General features: G+C 32.1%; 1 protein-coding gene across 2 annotated transcripts in view; it reads right to left on the reverse strand.

Annotated features, from left to right (window-relative positions):
* LOC123696486 (hemicentin-1-like) overlaps positions 1 to 19368 on the reverse strand; it is a 91447-nt gene that overhangs the window by 54521 nt on the left and 17558 nt on the right. The window lies entirely within an intron of this gene.

The following is a 19368-nucleotide window of genomic DNA, read 5'->3' on the forward strand; positions in this document are numbered from 1 at the left end:
CGTTTTAAATTCATAAATGTTTTAACTTAAAATATTGTTTGGGCGGTTTTCATTTCATGTGCATGATTACATTTCAACTGACTTTTATGGTTAATTCAACAGATTTTATTTTAAAGGTTGAGGTTGTGTTTTATTTAAGCTATAAAAGATGTATTTCGTTATTATTTCCTATAGAAGTAGTATTGCATAGTGCGTAGATAGTACATCTACTAATTATGTACATCTTATATATAATACGTCTAAAATTATTTTATTCCAAGGTGGAGTTGTCGTACGGACTGAGGAAAATCAAGTAGAACCTTTCTTTTTTGTTTCATTCTTTCATTTTTGTGTTTTTGTTAAAATAAACACCTCCCTTTGAAATCATAAATAAAAATACTAAAAATATCCTTCTGTTATACAATATTCTTGTGTGATACAGACATTAAAAACCCGCGGTCTTTTTTTTAATGAAGGCGTGACAGTTTTTCTGCGAAAATATAATATTTAGCCAACCATATTAGTTGAAACCCTTTTTAACTTTATATTTTTGAACGGACTAAAAAAATTATAGCGATACATGTATTAATGTATTAGGTACATGTTATTTTAATATGTCGTGGTATAATTTATATTATGTTCAGTATGTGTTTAATGAAATATCTTTTTCAGATGTATTATTAACTAACTTTGTAATTTTTAATATGTAGGTATACTAAACGTTTCTATCTAACTCACGAATGTCTTAAAAAACGCAACCGTTTTAAAGCGAAGCCGTTAAAAATACAAGATCACGGATGTGAATAGGATAGGGCCAATTTGCAGTAAGTTTCTCTTAGTGAGGATTTAAATTCAGATCGCATTGTGGCGGCCCGTTAATGCCTTACTACGGATCGTTGGTATTCTTTAGCACGCTGAGTTCACAGCTTGTAACATTTACTGTTATATTATGTTGACTCTTGTGACGAATAATATCGAAAATAATATAGAGGAAGATTAGATTTCTTTGTTACGACTTATCTAAAAATTACTAACCGCGTTCCGCGTTCAAATTGTCAGAACTAGACAATTTAATGGGACCAAAATTTAAAAATAATCATCAAAATCAGTTCATCCAGTTGAAAGTTTTGAGGTAATAAACCTCAAAAAATTGTTGAATGATGCATCCATACTAATATTATAAATGCGAAAGTAACTCTGTCTGTTAGGTACTCAATCACGCAAATTAAGAGTTTGATACCAAAAAACTGTTTCAAAGACACCTCTGTCGCCATATTTTACGCTTCTTAACTTACCACTTCGTCTTAACTACTGAACCAATTTGCATGAAATTTGGTATAGAGATATTTTGATACCCGAGAAAGGAGATAGGTTTTATCCCGGAAATCTCACGGGAACGGGAACTATGCGGGTTTTTCTTTGACTGCGCGGGTGAAGCCGCGGGCGGAAAGCTAGTAAATAAATATAATCATAATATTATGATCAAATAAATTTATTTCTAAACGTTTAAAGCGTCACATATTAAGTACAATTTTTTTAAGCTATTGTGTAGCTTCTATCGCGGGCCTTGAGCGCGAGGACCGAATCGAGAAATTCCGTAACGAAAAAACCTCACGCTCCCCACTCCGAAAGGCACGGAGGTGTGGCTTGAAGGCATGCTATGCAATAGCTTTACCGCAGCAGTCCCCGAGTGCCACACGTCTTTTTTTTGTTTATTGTGTGAGTAAGCAAATAGGTATTTAGTTATATACTGTCACTTCTTTATAGCCCTCCACTATACTCAAACTAAAAGGTGCAGAACTGAAATTTGGCAACGAGGCAAATGAATATAATTAAAAACTTTAATACTTAAAAGCTCCCATACAACTGTGAAACATATATACATTTAGCTGAAAATTCTTGGAATGTTTCATAATTAAAGATAATAGATAAATTACCACTAAACGAAGACATTAGATGTTCTTAGAAGTTCACATTTATTATGGATTGTGTGAAAAGCAATTAACCCAGAAGAAATCGTATAAGAGCGTCCTTATAATAGCTAAGTAGCTGTGTGTTGTGGCTTCGCCCATCTCGGCCCGGGCTAAAAACTATTTAGTAAAAGGCCGAAATATTACAGTTGTATGGGCTTTGACAAAGTCATTATGCCAGACCTGAGGTTTGAGCAGTCCAACCATGAACCAACTGTGATCCAACCTAGGAGTGCCCGAGCTTTGGAGTAATCTCAAAGGTAATTTAACTCCCAGTACTTATATTTGAAACGTATTATTTTAATGTTTACACAAGCAAGTAGATCGTTTAAATTAGCCTTAAATCTTGTTACAATGTAATTCCCAAGGAAATACCGTTTCGAATTCAGTGGGAACAAGGATAGGGAATGAGTTGGTACATTTTTTGTGTCCATTTGGTAAAGTAAATATTTGAATTGGTCCGCACCGTAAAATGAATTAAAATCTCTTTCAACTCACAGCGGGAAATAAATATTACTTTATTGTGCTCCAGTGGTTTGTTTGTATTCTAAAAACTTCGTTCTGCAGCCTTTTACGGGTTTTATGTTATGTTTAATTACATAGTTATTTTTATATGCTACGTAATGGAATTTTGAATCGCTATATAAGAAGCGAACACAGTGTAACAAAATTAATTACATTTTTTATTATGGAAAAAGTAAATAAGTGTTCATAGGACACTTTCACATAACTCTATTTAATTCCGAACCAAGCAAAAGCATGTAATAAACAACTGATGAACTTATTTAATATCTTTATTAAATTGTTATCTTATATGAACCCATATGTCCATCGTATTATGTTCTATACTAGACTGAATCTTATTGCACTATTCTTATTAATATGAAACCAAATGTAAGCGCAGCTAAGCATAACCTTTTGAAACTGTAGTTAAGAAAATCCAAAAGCGTATGCGTGGTATTTGATGAAACGAATGTGGATACAAACGCATAAACGCCGATTAAGTAATTTCAGAGTCAATCAACCAGACTTGCTTCGCTCAGCCAATACTGTTTAACACTGATATACTGTTAAAACATCACAGCATAGTTCTAATTGTTATTATTTAAGTATTCTGCTGATGGAAAGAACATAAATATAAGTATCGTCATTTACATACTATGGTCACAGATAATATAATAAGTACTATGCTATGATTTGCGGTAAAGTAAATCTTATGAAATGCTTATAAACAAACATTCGTTTTATCTTTACTTCATAATATTAAAAAGCTATGTAGGATGCGGACTGCGATATTAAAAAACGACATAGGTACGTAATTATCTGAATCATAATAAAAAAGCTAACTCTTTTACTTAGATATATTATTAAGCGACTTATTTAGTAAATATATATAAAAACAGGTAGGTATGTTAGTTACGATTACGATAAATAAATGATCTGCCAATCATTTTATTCTAACGTAATTTATACTAAAGCTTAAAAATAACACTTTCATTGTATGTAAATGTACCTTAAATTTTACAAAACATGACCTAAAAGAAATTTGTAATGTCACAACAAGTTTGCATGTTCCTTGTGTGACGTTCGCACTGGCATGATTGGAACAATTACACTAACCTGCCACTCATTTGTTATACATAATATAAATACGAGCTTGTAAAACACCTATGAGTTGATAACGTCAAACGTAATCACGGAATGTAATAGTCTTATAGCTAGATGCGCCAATTTATTTGTAAACTACACCAAAAGAGCTAAAGCTCATCTCTCTTATGATTTAAATATTCATTTATCAATATTCTCTTATAAAAATGCCTCACATATAGGATAAAGCTTATTTATAATACACAAAACATTTGTAATTTACCACTCATAATTATGTGCAAAAATTCGTATAGAGCATTTCCTTTCATAAAAAGATAAATCGTAACCACATAATAAGTTCACTAATTATATTGTATGCTCTTCTATCGCTGAAAGTTGTTGTTACTAGCAACTTACGACAAAATAAAAAATTATTCAACGCAATTAAGCGCTTTACGCCTACATTGCTAACAAAACTGATACGTTACTTGCACTCTTTGCGGTATCCAGTTAACATAAAATCTATGATCGCGACGTACGAATAATTAAGTCTTAATAGCAGAAACATTTGAAACAACCTCACTAATAGCTATTTAATAACATGGGCTGTTCTGACTGAAATTTTAATTTTCATGTTCAATGCTTGGTAACTTAAAGCAATTAGGTACAATATATATGAACAATTATTGTGAAATTACAAAATGAAATATGATGTATGTTTTATTATGAAAGTTGTTTTGTAAGACCAACGTATAAGCAAAGTTTAAGCATTTAGCATACCTGATACTTAAATTTTTAAAGAATGGAAAAAATTCAAAGCGGAAATCGAACCCGCGTCTTTCGTCTTGCTGGGGCGACTTCAGACCTTTCGGCCACCCGTGATCCCGCCAGAGCAATCGAATTAGGTAATTATACTTATAAGCATACTGTAAAGTGTAAACCTATATTTAAACCTTTTCATTACTAATACATAGTATTTTAAAACTATAAGCAATATAAATTACGTTTATATTGTCTATTTATTCTGTTTATAAAGTGAATATAACGGCATGTATAAAAAATATCGCCAGTAAAATCTTCACGGTTTTTAGATGCGCCCGCGCACGCGCTGTCACACATGGCTACCGTCTTGTCTCTGTGTCATAAAACTCATCATTTCCTCTCTATTAATGTATCTATTAAGTTATAAAATATCAAAAACACTGATTTGTTGACAATTTTTAACCGGTACGTTCATATTTCTATTTAGGGTTTTTTAAGTTAATTTCGGTGTTAACTTTTTATGTATAGTGTATATTATTTCCTGTATAACCTTCATGTTCTATTCTATGAAAATAATTATTATCAACACAAGGTTATTTCTACACACACACTATTAAATTTTCGATCAATTCATCATTTTCTTTATACACATAATTAAACGGTATTTACAATGAGTAGTATGTTTGTGCATATATAATAAGGCACTGATTATATATTTTCAGGTTTATTAGGCCCTTAACTTTGTCCTTGAAGGCACGGTGACAAATGTCGGGGTAAAACAAATATTCATAACAACTACCCTAGTAGTTGTTATTACCTTAAAATAACCTATTTCAGGGTAATTGTCAGTCCAATTAAAAATAATGTAGGAACAAGTGATACCTAACTGCGTTAAAAACAACCGACTTCAAACTTGCACTTGCAACATTTACAAATACAGACAAAAATGCTCATAAAATAAAAACTACTGGGCTATCCGAATAAAATTTTTATGGGACCAATCCACATCGAACAAAAAAAGAATCACGTAAATCGGTTCAGAAACCTCGGAGTAATCAGTGTACATCTATCTATACATATAATAAAATCGTAGGAAAGTCAAAACTGTACATTGAATACTTTTTTAAAAGAATACATAATCCATGATCTATAATCGATATAGAAGCCAAAAACATAGTTTTTAGAATTTTTGTCTGTTTGTCGGTTTGTCTGTTTGTCTGTTTGTCTGTTTGTCTGTATATTTGTCCGAGCTAATCTCGAAAAGTACCGCATAGATTGACTTCAAATTTTGCATGAATATTACTAACAGGTCGGGTGAGGCTTTTATATACACATTATCATGCTATCACCTCCGGGGGAGGAGCTGTGAACCTTTATTTTTCTAACGTATTCCGTGTATTACACAGCGTACAATCTAAAGACTCATGTTTAAATGTTGTTTTTGGGTAAGCCACGCTATTATCTAGCTTTACACTATAAAAACTACGTCATTTACGTAATTTTGGCAGAGAAACAGTTTAATGAATCTTAGTAGTATAAAGACAAATTTGAAACAGCGCCATCTATGAGACTTCATTAAAATCAAATCAATTTACATGTTTAACGCTTCTTGCAAATTTATAATTAAAAATTAAATAATATGATATTGGTGGGGTTTTTAATTGTACTTATTTATTTAACTTTTTAACCCATGTCTTCCCAGAGTCCACTTCAGGTTTTTATATTTTATGTGAATATACTAAATAAAATTTTACAAGTGAGGTACAAGTAGATGTTTATTATTTGATGTCAAACAAGACACTATTAACAGTTAATTGTGACATTTTAAAAAATCCTTCTTGCGTTCCCAAAAAAGGTAAGTTGTAGCTTTTATATTTATTCTTTATTAATTAATTATATAGTTAGACTCATGTTTTTGATTAGAATTGAAGTTACGACAAAATAAGAAAATGATGAAATTTTATTTTTATGTATAACTTTTACAAGACTATATTAAACGCCCAAAGAAGGTCACTTTAGTTTTTGATAGAATTTTATTTGTTAGTAGCTTTTTAATAAAATTAGGTAAAGTAAGTAATCTTTTCATTTTTTTTATTTACAGATTCAATGTTCATAAAAATTAACGATTTGCATGAGGATGTAGTAGAAATAAGTATCCTGGCGCGTGGTCAATTGTTGACTAAAGTTAATTTCCAACGTATGGTACAATCATTGGAAGAATCTTGGGTAATTTTAGAGGATATTTTTCGGGAATGAGAAAAGGGGCAGCCAACCACGTATCAGCGTGCGTGCGTGAGAATCTACCTACGTTTTAGTACCAAAAAAAATGTTATTTTGAAACGTAAATATTGCACTCACAACTACTGTACAAGTATGATTTTTAATCGTGCTTTACTGTCATCTGATTGTTTTATTATCGTTATGGCTATCGCGGTACAGATCGTACTGGGATCAGAGTACATATTATTTATCAATTGGTGTGGTAACATACGTACCACACCAAGTAAAATATTTACAATCATACCAAATGGATTAACACGGTATATACATAAGGCGGTCTTATCGCTTACTAGCGATCTCTTCCAGACTGCCCAAGGTAAGAGATAAAGAATTATACTCATGATCCAGCAATTTTCAACCGAAAAAGAAGTTTTTCTGTAATTGGTAGTTGTTTCATTTATTTATTTTAAATAGGTACCTAATTTTACTTTTATATTTGCCCATTTGCATTACATTCAGCTTCTATAAAACTTATAAAATTTTCATGTTTATTTCTGTCTAATATAAATAACAAAAACAACTTTTTTATTAAAATTTAGTACCTTGGGAAGATATTATCTATGTGTTAATAGAACAATACATAAAGGAAATTATGTTACGATTTTATACAATGAAAATATGTATAAAAATATTAGCAGGTGTAATTATTAAATTGATCCCGAACCCAAAACTGTAGTTAATTTTTTTTGTCATTTAGTGTTTAATTCATGTCAATTGGTTCATTAATAATAAAAAAATTATGATCATTTAAATAATCACGGCGAACATTTGCTAAGGCATTCATGTACAAGGTGTAATCGTTCAGTGTGCACAGGCGATTTTTTTTTGTAAGTATTACAGATAACAAAAAACTTTAAACTGATATCGAAAGTACTTAACCTAATAATGGCCGTAATCATTTTTTTTAAATAAATCGAGAAATATCAAAAAAATATCTTTAAACCCTCCCATACATTAAGTACATAATATGAAATATGAATATCCCATATACATTTAATATGAAAGATTTTAGCTTTCTTTTTCTTTTTTTGGTTGTCTGCTTTAATTACTTTGCAAATTTGAAGTGGCATTTTCCGGACATTTTCACGCATTTTCCGGATATTTTCCGGGCATTTTCCGGGCAATTCCTCACGCATTTTCCGGGGATTTTCCAGGCATTTTCCAGGCCTTTTCCGGACCATTTCACGCATTTTCCGGATATTTTCCAGGCATTTCCCAGGCATTTTCCTGACATTTCCCTGACATTTTCTGGAGATTATCCAGGCATTTTCCACGCTATTCCGGACATTTTCACGCGTTTTCCAGATATTTTCCGGGAATTTTCTGGGTAATTCCCAGGAAATTTCCGGGGATTTTCCAGGCATTTTCCACGCTTTTTCCGGATATTTTCCAGATATTTCCCAGGCATTTTCCAGGCATTTCCCAAGCATTTTCCAGACATTCCCTGACATTTTTCCGGGGATTTCCAGGCATTTTCCACGCTTTTTCCGGACATTTTCACTCATTTCCGAATATTTTCTAGATTTTTTCCAGGCATTTTCTGAACATTTCCCTGACATTTCCCTGACATTTTCCGGAGTTTCCAGGCATTTTCCACGTTTTTTCCGGACATTTTCACGCATTTTCCGGGGATTTTCCAGGCATTTTCCTGGCATTTTCCGGATATCCCCGGAAAATTCCCCGGATTTCCGGAAAGTACGTTAGTTTTTTAGCTTAGATTAGTAATAAATTCTATTAACTATTCTATGAATTGTTTATGGTAGTACGTGTTTACTAAATAATTTTATGTAAAGTAGTAACTACTATGCAGTCGCTATTCCACGCGGACGAAGTCGCGGGCACAGCTAGTACCTACATAAAAAAGAACATACCGGCCAAATTGATAACCTCCTCCTTTTTTTTGAAGTCGGTTAAAAATAGACTAAAATGTATTATTTAGTACAAAATAAACCATCATTCCAAAACCTGATTGTCGCCTTAATTATGAATTTAACAACTAAACATTTTTGTTTTATTGTTGAACAAACCAAACCAAAGAAAACACATTCGACATGGAAATCGAGCATAAAGACACACGAATCGGCACAAAGGAATCACAAACAACGTAAAATCAGTATAAATGAAATTTGCATAGAAAATGGCCGCGACGGAAAAGTCGTAGGAGCCATGTGTGTAACAGTGATTGCAAACAGAATATATATTGCTTGCCGCATGAATTTCGGAATATTACGTATGCTGAGTGGTCTAACCGCAGATTTCGCTTTGGGTCATATTTTTGGCATGTACCGTGATTTGTTTTCAAGTTGCATTTAGTTTTGAAGTACTGTCTGATATTAAAATGTTTTACTCTTTTCCTGCGGTCTCCTAGGATCTTCTCAGGAGAAACTGCTAACCGAATCGTGAGTAAGTAGATAGTAAAACTAAGTTATGACGACTCAAAAGTGCTTCTATAAGAAGTCTAATTGAATAAATAACTGTTTGAGTTTGAGTAGGATAAGTTTAAACCCACACTTGGATTGAGAATGTCTAGAAAATTCTATCAAGACCGCATCGGCCATTAACGCCCGTTTGGTGCATTACATTTAGGTTGGAGAGGATTGCACTCACATTACATTGTCTAGATAAAGATTGTTTAAATAAGCTAGCTTTTAGCCAGTAATGTAATTTTTCATATGAAATTGTAATCGACACAAAGAACTAGAACAAAAAACATAACACATCAAATAGAAGCCATTTAAATGCTACACAAACACTATATCGACATTTCACATGCAGTATTTACAATTTTTTACAATATCACATAATCGATTGAAGCTAATGAGCATCTGACATGCAAATGAAATGTGATTATAACTTCCCATACATACATTTTCACATACTTTTTTTATGTCTCAATTTGCTTAACAGCTTAAGTTTAAAGTATCGAGCTGTTTAACAAGTTATACTAAGTTAAATCTAACTTACTCCTACGCTTCATCTTCCTAATGGACATTTGTAAATTGACATATTTTACAAGAGCATCGATAAATTACGTTCAGTACGAAAGTTTCAGTAGGCGTTATTTACTAAATTTCCCAAACATTTTTGAAGTGAAACTTCTTTAGGCACGTTGAGAGTAAAATTTCAAGGTCGCGTCATATCAATACCGTCACGTCTTGGAGTATGGCGACGATTTTTGTATCTTTGAATTGTGTCAAAGAAGTTTCACTTCTGACTCGTGCACACGCACTTTTAGTAATACGGTCTACCTAAATAGAACACTTAGAAAAACTACAGTCACCGTCACTACAAAATTAAACATCAACTTACAAATACTACGAATGTAACAAACCAAATTACCCAGAATAAACAATACTACCATTAGCCCTTTCAATTACACGGCGTGCTATATTAAAACTGCCAGGGCAAAAAACCGTCTGACCCAAATGACAGACTGCAATCAAGTGCGCAGAATCCTGGCATTCATTTTTCAAAGCAAACTCGACAATAAGGGCCCATCAATCATAGGACAAAGACGTTTGGACTGCAGGCAAATACTTTTGTGTTTTGCTATTAAGTGTTCTAGTACTGCGTACAGGACGGGATTTGAGATTTTAATAATTAAATTTAGAGATTTTAATAATTTAATGTATGTATCCCAAAGAAATTATGGATTTGTAGATATTTGACTCTAGAACTGTTTGAAGAGTCTGGAGCAATGTTGTTTTAATCTGAGAACCACACGAGCGAAGTTGTGTAATGAAGCTAGTATCTTATTCATTAGTTCTTAGAAATATCCGTTTATTCGTTGAAGCGAATAAATACGCGTTTTATGAAATAAAATATCCAAAACCGTAGAATATTAGTGTTTTATGAAGAGAATTGGCAATTTGGAAAGTAATAAAATCCGTGAAATTAACATTTATGACAACAATAATTGTTTCTCACTGCTGAGGAAACGATGTTTTGTCTGTTATTTAGTTCGATAGTAGCAATTGGTTCCATAACATTTACTCAGACTACACTTCCTAGAGATTTTATTTATACCAGACTAAGTAATTATTACAAATAGATAGAATTAGACTTGCTTCTAAGCATTACAGTTTTGTCTCAACAAACTAGAGACACGGCACGTGTTCTAATAGTGTCTTTAAATTTAGTAGAGTTAGAAATTAGAATATTCGATAGTTAGAGGATTAGATGAACCGAATGTAGACGAAACTAATTAAAAAGCAGTCAACATCATCAAAACTATATCCTTGACTTACGATCAAGAAGGTTGAAATTGACATACAATTAGTGATAAAACTTTGGCTTCTGGTGTGAAACAATTACAAAGCAATTTATGCTAGTTTGTAAATACAATATGAATTTTAGATACGGCGTACTATCATTGTGATAACGGATCCCACGAGAATTATTCCCAAACGTGAATATTTCACGCATTATGTCCAAATTATTATTATATCCTTTGCTTTTAGGAACAATTATTATATACAGTTTAAATCATCCATACCTACTAAATATTATAAATGCGAAAGTAACTCTTTCTGTCTGTCTGTTACTCAATCACGCCTTAACTACTGAACCAATTTGCATGAAATTTGGTATAGAGATATTTTGATACCCGAGAACGGACATAGGCTACTTTTTACCTCGGGAAATAGGATAGGTTTTATCCCAGAAATCCCACTGGAACGGGAACTATGCGGGTTTTTCTTTGACTGCGCGGGCGAAGCTGCGGGTGGAAAGCTAGTGCTTAATAAGAGCAATGCTTTTTATAGATGTTAAATTGTATAATTAAAAACATTGATATTCGTTTACATTTTTCGACATGATTGATTATTTCAATAATATTACTTGTAGATATCGGCTAAATATATCTAATAGCTATGTTTCTATGGATATTGGTCGGAAATAAATGGCTTTATACAAAGAACGTTAAAATTGCATAAGCTCTTGTAAAGTATATTAATTTTCGTAAACTCAAACTCAATAGTGCGCTGCTTGCTTGTTATTTCAAAATTTGTAGGTACTTTGTTTACAAGTTTACAATCCGCCCCTGTACTAGCTCATTACTGAGTTTGTAAAATATATAATAAGTAGGTAACTAGAAATTTTACACACCGCGGATGAAGTGTTAAAACTTAAAATGTGCTAATTAATAACGATTATTATTTTAAATTAAACTGTAAACTCACGACACATTTATTTCTACTCATTTTAGATTTTTAAATAACACACACACACGCACATACTAGCACATTTAGTACAAAAAATTTCAATTCAAACTACATTTTGTTTACTCCTGATATTATCTGCTCGCGTATTTGAGCGCTTAACTATTATAAGATTACTTAATCTATATCAGCTATCCCTTTAATCACACTCCAATCAACGAATCAAAAATCCACCACTGTGCACCGACTTATCGTAATTGTAAACAGTCATCATATAGTTCCAATTTAGGCACCGCATGCACTCTTTGTGTGATAATGTACCTCGTGGGAATCAACCCGTGTGTTCACTGTTACCTCATATTGTGGTCTCTATTGTTCATTGATTTGTTGTTTAACTGGACCGCGAGCGTAGATTTTGTAGTGAGTTATTGCCGTCCTTAGCGTACGTGAGATAATATTTCCTGACCCATTTTCTGTAGTACCGTCGTCCGTCTCCGACTACGTTTGTCCTCCTCTCGGTAGATATTGCAGTAGCGTGGTGAATTTAGTTTGTATTCGTTGAGAACTTGAATTCGTTGTTTGTATGCTCAAGCATTGAAAACAATGGCAACGATTTTAGGGAGAGCTAATTTGGGGCCAGATTTTTTTACAGAAATTAAAATACATAGTATGTTTCCTTCTTCCCTTACGGGTTCGTTATTATGTCCTATAAATATGCGGCTTAATAACAACAAAAACGAAAATCTAGCACTGTAGCACGCAACGAAAAAATACATCCTCATAATCTGTTTCGCTACTGAAATTTAAGTTTTCATTAATTCATCAATTTGTCAATAACATTCATACTCAAGTTGTAACAAGGCACCATATTTTCAGACCCACGGCCACGTAACGCCAGCACTTAACAGTTTTTAGGGTTGCCCCACGTTTCAACGCTCAATTGGGGTAGCATTCCGATTCATTGTTATAGATAAGGACAATTGCTACTCAAATACTTAGCTATTCATTTACACCCTTTATTAATGCATTTGTGAGTGACACACTTTGACAGTTTTATTGCAACCCTAAAGGAACACAGGATTATCCTTCTGAAGTAGGAATGGTACAAATTGATTTCTTGTTGCAACTTATAAATATGTAATACAGCAACGATTTAAGTTTAATCTGTCCTAAAATAGTCAAATCAGATTATAGTAAACCTAGCCAAGCAAATACCTAACGAATAAAACAAAAAATACAAACTTTATTGCACGAATACGATTTCCGACTCGAACAAATAACCACAGAATTACTAGAAATGAATAGTTTAAACGTAAAATAAACATTTCTATTGTAAAGCTCACGATTCACATGTTCTTATATACCACTGAAACATTCATAAATAGGTATTTTGTATAGATAATTGCATGACAATAACATGTCAACGGTACGCCCTCGGTCCTTCATGATTTCCCATTTATCTAAAGATCAGTGAGTAACAAAATGTAATCGCCCACAAAATATGAAACATTTATGCTACAACTATACGTGAATATAAATATTTTAATAATTCATGAAAAGACAGAATAAAGTGAAACTTAAAAGACGATAGGAGAATATTTTGTGGGTTCCGTTATGAATAAAATGTACCGAAAACTTAAGTGTTCGTATTTACAGAAATAATTGAAATTGCAGCCTTGTAGCCTTGTAGCTTGGGAGCTAGACTTTATCAGAATTGTAATTATTAATTATGCTCTTAATATAAACCTCTAGTTATTAGGTATTCAACGTCAAGTCTATTTGTTAATTAGGTATATCGTTTTGAAAATAAATCCATACATTTTAGAGATTATCCAATCAATACTGCATTTAATATGTACGTATATATGTATTTCAACAATGTAAATGTTCTCCAGTATTGTAGCAAATTCCATACAATGCGCGCTGAATTCCAATAATTTCTAAATACATAACTTCTGTATGCCGACGATATTAAATTAGTCTATTCAGGATTCGAAGTATTTTCATAGTTGACATAAATCTGTTCTTTCTGAACCGTTAAATAAACTGAATTAAAAGATAGTGGCTGATAGTCATGAAAAATTAGATGCATACTAAGTACCTCATCGTATTGATTTGTTTAATTATTTCATTGGTCAAGTAACTAACTAGTATTGATTTACTGATTTAACGGATTTATTCATGTTTGATAATATCTTTAATAAATCGCGTTAAAATCTGACAATTCATTAATTTCTAAACGTGTAATACTCGCGTAAAATCAAACATAAGTAAATACTAATCACAGTCAAATAAAATTAAAATACGGAATTCTGAAAAGCAAACAAATATTATATTCAAATATCATCGAAAATAATGTAAAAAATATGCATCACTGGACGCAAACACAGTTATAAAAACATGTTTTATTCATAACTTTGCTCCAAAACAATATCTTTTGGGCTACCGTTGTCAATTATTGGTTTCCTATCATATGAAATATTTAAATTTTATTACAAACAATACCCCTGTGTATTTTTTGCTCCCTTTGATGGCCTGTGGATATTTTGGTATAATGCATATATGATTTCCCTTGGATATATTATCTGGTATAAAACAGAATTTGTCCAATGGGGATAGTTATAGACCAATTGGGAAATGTAGTTTTAAACGGCCGTGTTAGGAAAATGTAGAGTCGATAGCTTTTATACTATTTTGACCATAATATAGGTGTTATAGGATATTGACTGTTTATTAAATATGCCAATGCAAAAGATTTAAGTTATATACACAAATAGAGGAACAATATATATACTTAATTATATTGTTCCTCTATTTGTGTAAAGATCTTTATTTTTAAATGTATTATTTTTATTTAACGTTAATGCTCATTTAATTCTCAAATAGCTGAATATCAATATAAATTGAATGATTCCTTTACGTTTGAATAAAACAGAACAATTCAACGTTCAAGGACCATCACCAACTCGACTAGAATTAAACAGAATCTTCCCAAAATAAAATGGATTTCAAAGCAGACAACGTCAAAGACATCAGAGTCTACAAACATTACTTAATGAAACGCCAAGAAATACCAAATATTTATCGATATCCATAAAAGATCAAACCCACCTTAGTCATAAAACAGTGCATAGCGGTTCCTATCGTAATGTATTTTTAATGGCGCCCAGCGGGCAATCAATTTCAGCTCGGAAACTATACATTCTGTACTCCAGTTTCCTTCGCTACCATCTCTTTTGTTTCCATTTTAAAAATGCATCGAAAAATGTATTCGAAATCAAATTCTATGCAGGCATTCGATTTTGCACGTGATTTGTGTTTAACCGTGCCATAAAGCTAAAACAATAAGAAGATTGTTATTTTTTTTGTGCAAAATTACATGTAAATCGGGTGATAAATGGTTTCTTTCTTTAATTTCAAACATTATAAACGCTTAGCGTATTCCAAATACGTTAAGACGTCTGATTTTTAGTCTTTTTTATTCGTTTTTAGTTTGAGTCTATGGTCTTCGTAAAGTGTAAGAACATCGCGTCGCAGCATACTTAGTTATTCAAATTGAGCGTCTCAAACTTTGAATAACAAAACATGAGAAAAGTTCAACTAGCTGCTTCGGAAAAACTGAGCTGAAACTATTATTGGTCATTGATAGATTACCTACTTAAGCAGAAGTAATTGTACGTATGTTATTTTTGGGATTTTATAAAAATATCCATAAACTGAGGGATGATTTAATCCACATTTGAAACGGTATATTAATATTCCTCTAAAGAAATATATGTTTTTCTAAACATGAAACGGAAAGGCGTTGAAATCCTTCATAAAAAATATATATAATTTCTCTGGTCATGTCTATAATATAGCTTTCTCGGTAAATAAGCATAGTGTTATTGCATCGCATTTCTAAATGAGTGAACGCCCAGACAATTTAAAAAGCAATAAAATGCATAGTTTTCAGTAACAAGCTCAGACTTCTGAGAAAATAATGCAAGTCAGGTCACAGGTACCATGCTTAGAGGCAGTTATGATTGAAACGATAAGGTTCCTGTAAATAAAGAATTAGGTAATTCCTCAACTGGATATAAAAGGAATATGATTCCTGATGGTTGGGTGCTTTTACGTTTCTTTTTTTCAGAGTTATATCTAATATCTATTTTATTCTAATATCTAATATTTATATTATAAAGGCGAAAGTTTGTATGGATGTATGGATGTTTGTTACTCTTTCACGTAAACACTACTAACCGATTACAATGAAATTTAGCACACATATAGAAGGTAACTGGGATTAACACATTAGATAGTTTTTATCCCGGAAATCCCACGGGAACGGGAACTATGCGGGTTTTCCTTTGCAAACGCGGGCGAAGCCGTTGGCGGAAATCTAGTAAGTTCTATATAGAAGTTAAATTGTGAATGTCTCATAAAATACATATAGCATATTATTTGAAATAGATAGTCACAGATAAAGTACCGAAACGAAGCCAAAAGTGTTTATTTATATATGCTATTCACGGTACCAAAGTTCAAATCAAGGAAAATATCTCCATAAAACCAAAAAGTTTGATAACGAGATTCTCTTATTTTTAATCCTCTCAAAAAATTGAACAAAAATATAAAAACGTTATTTGAGAAAGGTCGAACAGCGACGGGTCCACCAGCTTGAATTTATATTATAGCCGTTCAAAATCATGTACGAGGGCGGAATAAAGATGAAAGGCCCTTCTCATTGTTATTATGATCTCGAAATAAGATGACCGGTGTAGAGGGTCTCTTATAAATATTTTGGTGAAGTATTTTATAAAGGAATGGAGTAGGCGTGAATAATGAGTGCTATACGAAAATATTATGTGGAGTATTGATGGTTTTATTTCGTAGGTTCTGCCTTATGAGGCGGAGAAGTATGGTATAAGGTGGTATAAGGTTGGTATATTTTCAATACGCAGAACAAATATAATACTTTCTATGCAAATAAGGAAAATATTGAAGTTATAACTTTTCAGAAATAAAATGCACACGTACCAATACGTTTTAATTCGACTGCACGAAGAATTCTATTAATTCTAAGATCTCAGGTACCTACCCAATACTGGTAGTAAGCACCTACACATTTTTAATTATTGTAACGAGTAAAAAGTATTTTAAGAGAGTTTCCATGTATTTATCCGAGCGTCGCGTCGCACAATTATTATTATACTAGCGGTCCGCCCCGGCTTCGCCCGTGGTACATATTTCGCAATAAAAGGTAGCCTATGTCCTTTCTCGGGTATCAAAATATCTCCATACCAAATTTCATGCAAATTGGTTCAGTAGCTTAAGCGTGACTGAGTAACAGACAGACAGACAGAGTTACTTTCGCATTTATAATGTATGGATTTTATTTAAGTTTTGAATATTACTATACATAATATAGGTACTATCGATAACTAACAACACTCTGACATACCCTTTAAAAGGAGTAGGAAGAAGCATATATTATCATTTGCTAGTACAAATATTGTTTATAAAGTTTCTAATATTATTTGCTCGTAATGTAGAATAAAATCTTATGCTAGAAGCTGTAATTTGATATCAGCAGCTCTCACTTATCAAATAACTTCACGGAATCTGTGCGAGCAGTAGCGAGGTATTTAAGGTATCAGTTACGCGAATTATATGTAAAAATATATTTAATTCCTTTTGTTTATACGCATTCCAAGACGTCTATATTTGATGGATTGTGTGGAATTTTGCTGTCGAATAATATGTTTGAGAATTAGATATTTGATTTTTGAATTATGTGATAAAGAAAATGGAATAGAAAATAAATTTGTTTTTAAAATATGTTTTTATGTATTTTTCTTTTATTATTATAAGCTGTGTGGTGATTTGGTTTGTGCTTTTGTGTGGGACATACAGATCATAGGAAAGTTAGAATGAATCGAATAACGTGTGGCTAAATTATTAGATAATGTGGTATTAGATAATGTGGTTAAATTATTAAATTATATTGAAAGGAGTAGTACTGGTCGAATATGTACCTACCAATAAATCAAATATGGCGGCATGTGATATCTATAATATAACTAGCGGTCCTCTCCGGCTTCGCCCGTGGTGGTATATGTTTAAACTATCCTATCTCTCAAGTTGGATTGAACTGCACATGGTGTGCGAATTTTATTATAATCGGTTTAGTGGTTTAGGAGTCCATTGAGGACAAACATTGTGACACGAGATTTATATATATTAAGAGATTCATAATAATAATTATTCAAAAATAGAATGTCATTTATTGATGGTGACATCTAATTGTTGATTCATTTCTCAGAACGATGAATATATCAATTAATTTCAAAAAGGTAGCTTCTGAAATTTAATTCAATACCGTAACTGAAACTGTATTATTTCTATATATAATATTATGTCTACCTTGTCGTACACATGTAAATAACTGACCTAGCCAAACTATAAATTATGCCATCCATGCTAATATTATGCTGACAGTTGTCATATCGATGTCTCTAGAGAACGAGAACGAGACATATACGATATTTTGGGATATTTATTTTTGCCATAAAATCTTAGAAATTTCACTTAACAAACGGTATATTGATAAAATAGAAAAAATTACATAATGCAATTTAAGTTGACTAATGAAATTAATACAAGCTCTTTTTTTCTAATTTTGAAACACTGCATACTTAATGTGTTTATTTCAAGAGCATATTTATGTAGATATTTATGCTCTATATTTATCCATATTGTTTCATAAAATATATTAATACATAATATCATTCATAATTTCAATATAGGTACTCCGTACCTATGACCGCCTCCTTGGTACAGTGGTTGATGCATGAGCGTAGCACCGAGGGGTCCTGGGTTCGATTCCCGGTGGAGACGAAGAAAAAAAATGTCTCGGTCAGGTAGGATGCAGAAGGCTGATCACCTACTTGCCCCTAAAACAAATACTTGCCTCTAAAAAAATCGATCAGAGTGAAACAGATGTAACAGTATAATGCATCTGCCCCTTACCCCACTATGGGGACATGGGACTTTACACTTTTACACTCCGTAGCTATAGCACAAACATTTTAACCAAAAACATTATAAAATTCAATGAATAAAACCCATAACGGTTACTGTCGTATAATTTATACAGCTGGGTATTATAAATTGTTTCAATACATATACAGTGTATAATATTCATGCATCAATTAATAACTACATAATACATTCCACATATATCTGCCAACTGTTATACTTCACACATTGTGAGCGATACGTGTATATTCTGATACGACAAACAAATACACATTTGAGACTGTTTCGATATATCAGATATTTATTTATGAGTATTACAGTTTGTAAATAATACAGATTTTCGTTTAATTATGTGGTGTTTTAAGTTTTTAGAAGTTTATTTATTTCGTTTTGTATACAAAGAATACTTTATAGATTAGAGCAATAAAAATGCTCTAAGTTCACTACCGATGTAACGGTAAGTCTTAGAAGTTAGAATCATTGTAAAAAAATAATAATAGCAGTCCATGAGAATGAAAATTTTTAAATATGTTGTTTGGAATAATGAATCAATTAGGTAGGTACCTTATTTGTGTAAGCACTTATCTCTACATTATAAATTATAAATAATA

This window comes from Colias croceus, chromosome 12 (genome assembly GCF_905220415.1).
Source record: "Colias croceus chromosome 12, ilColCroc2.1".
NCBI lineage: Eukaryota > Metazoa > Arthropoda > Insecta > Lepidoptera > Pieridae > Colias > Colias croceus.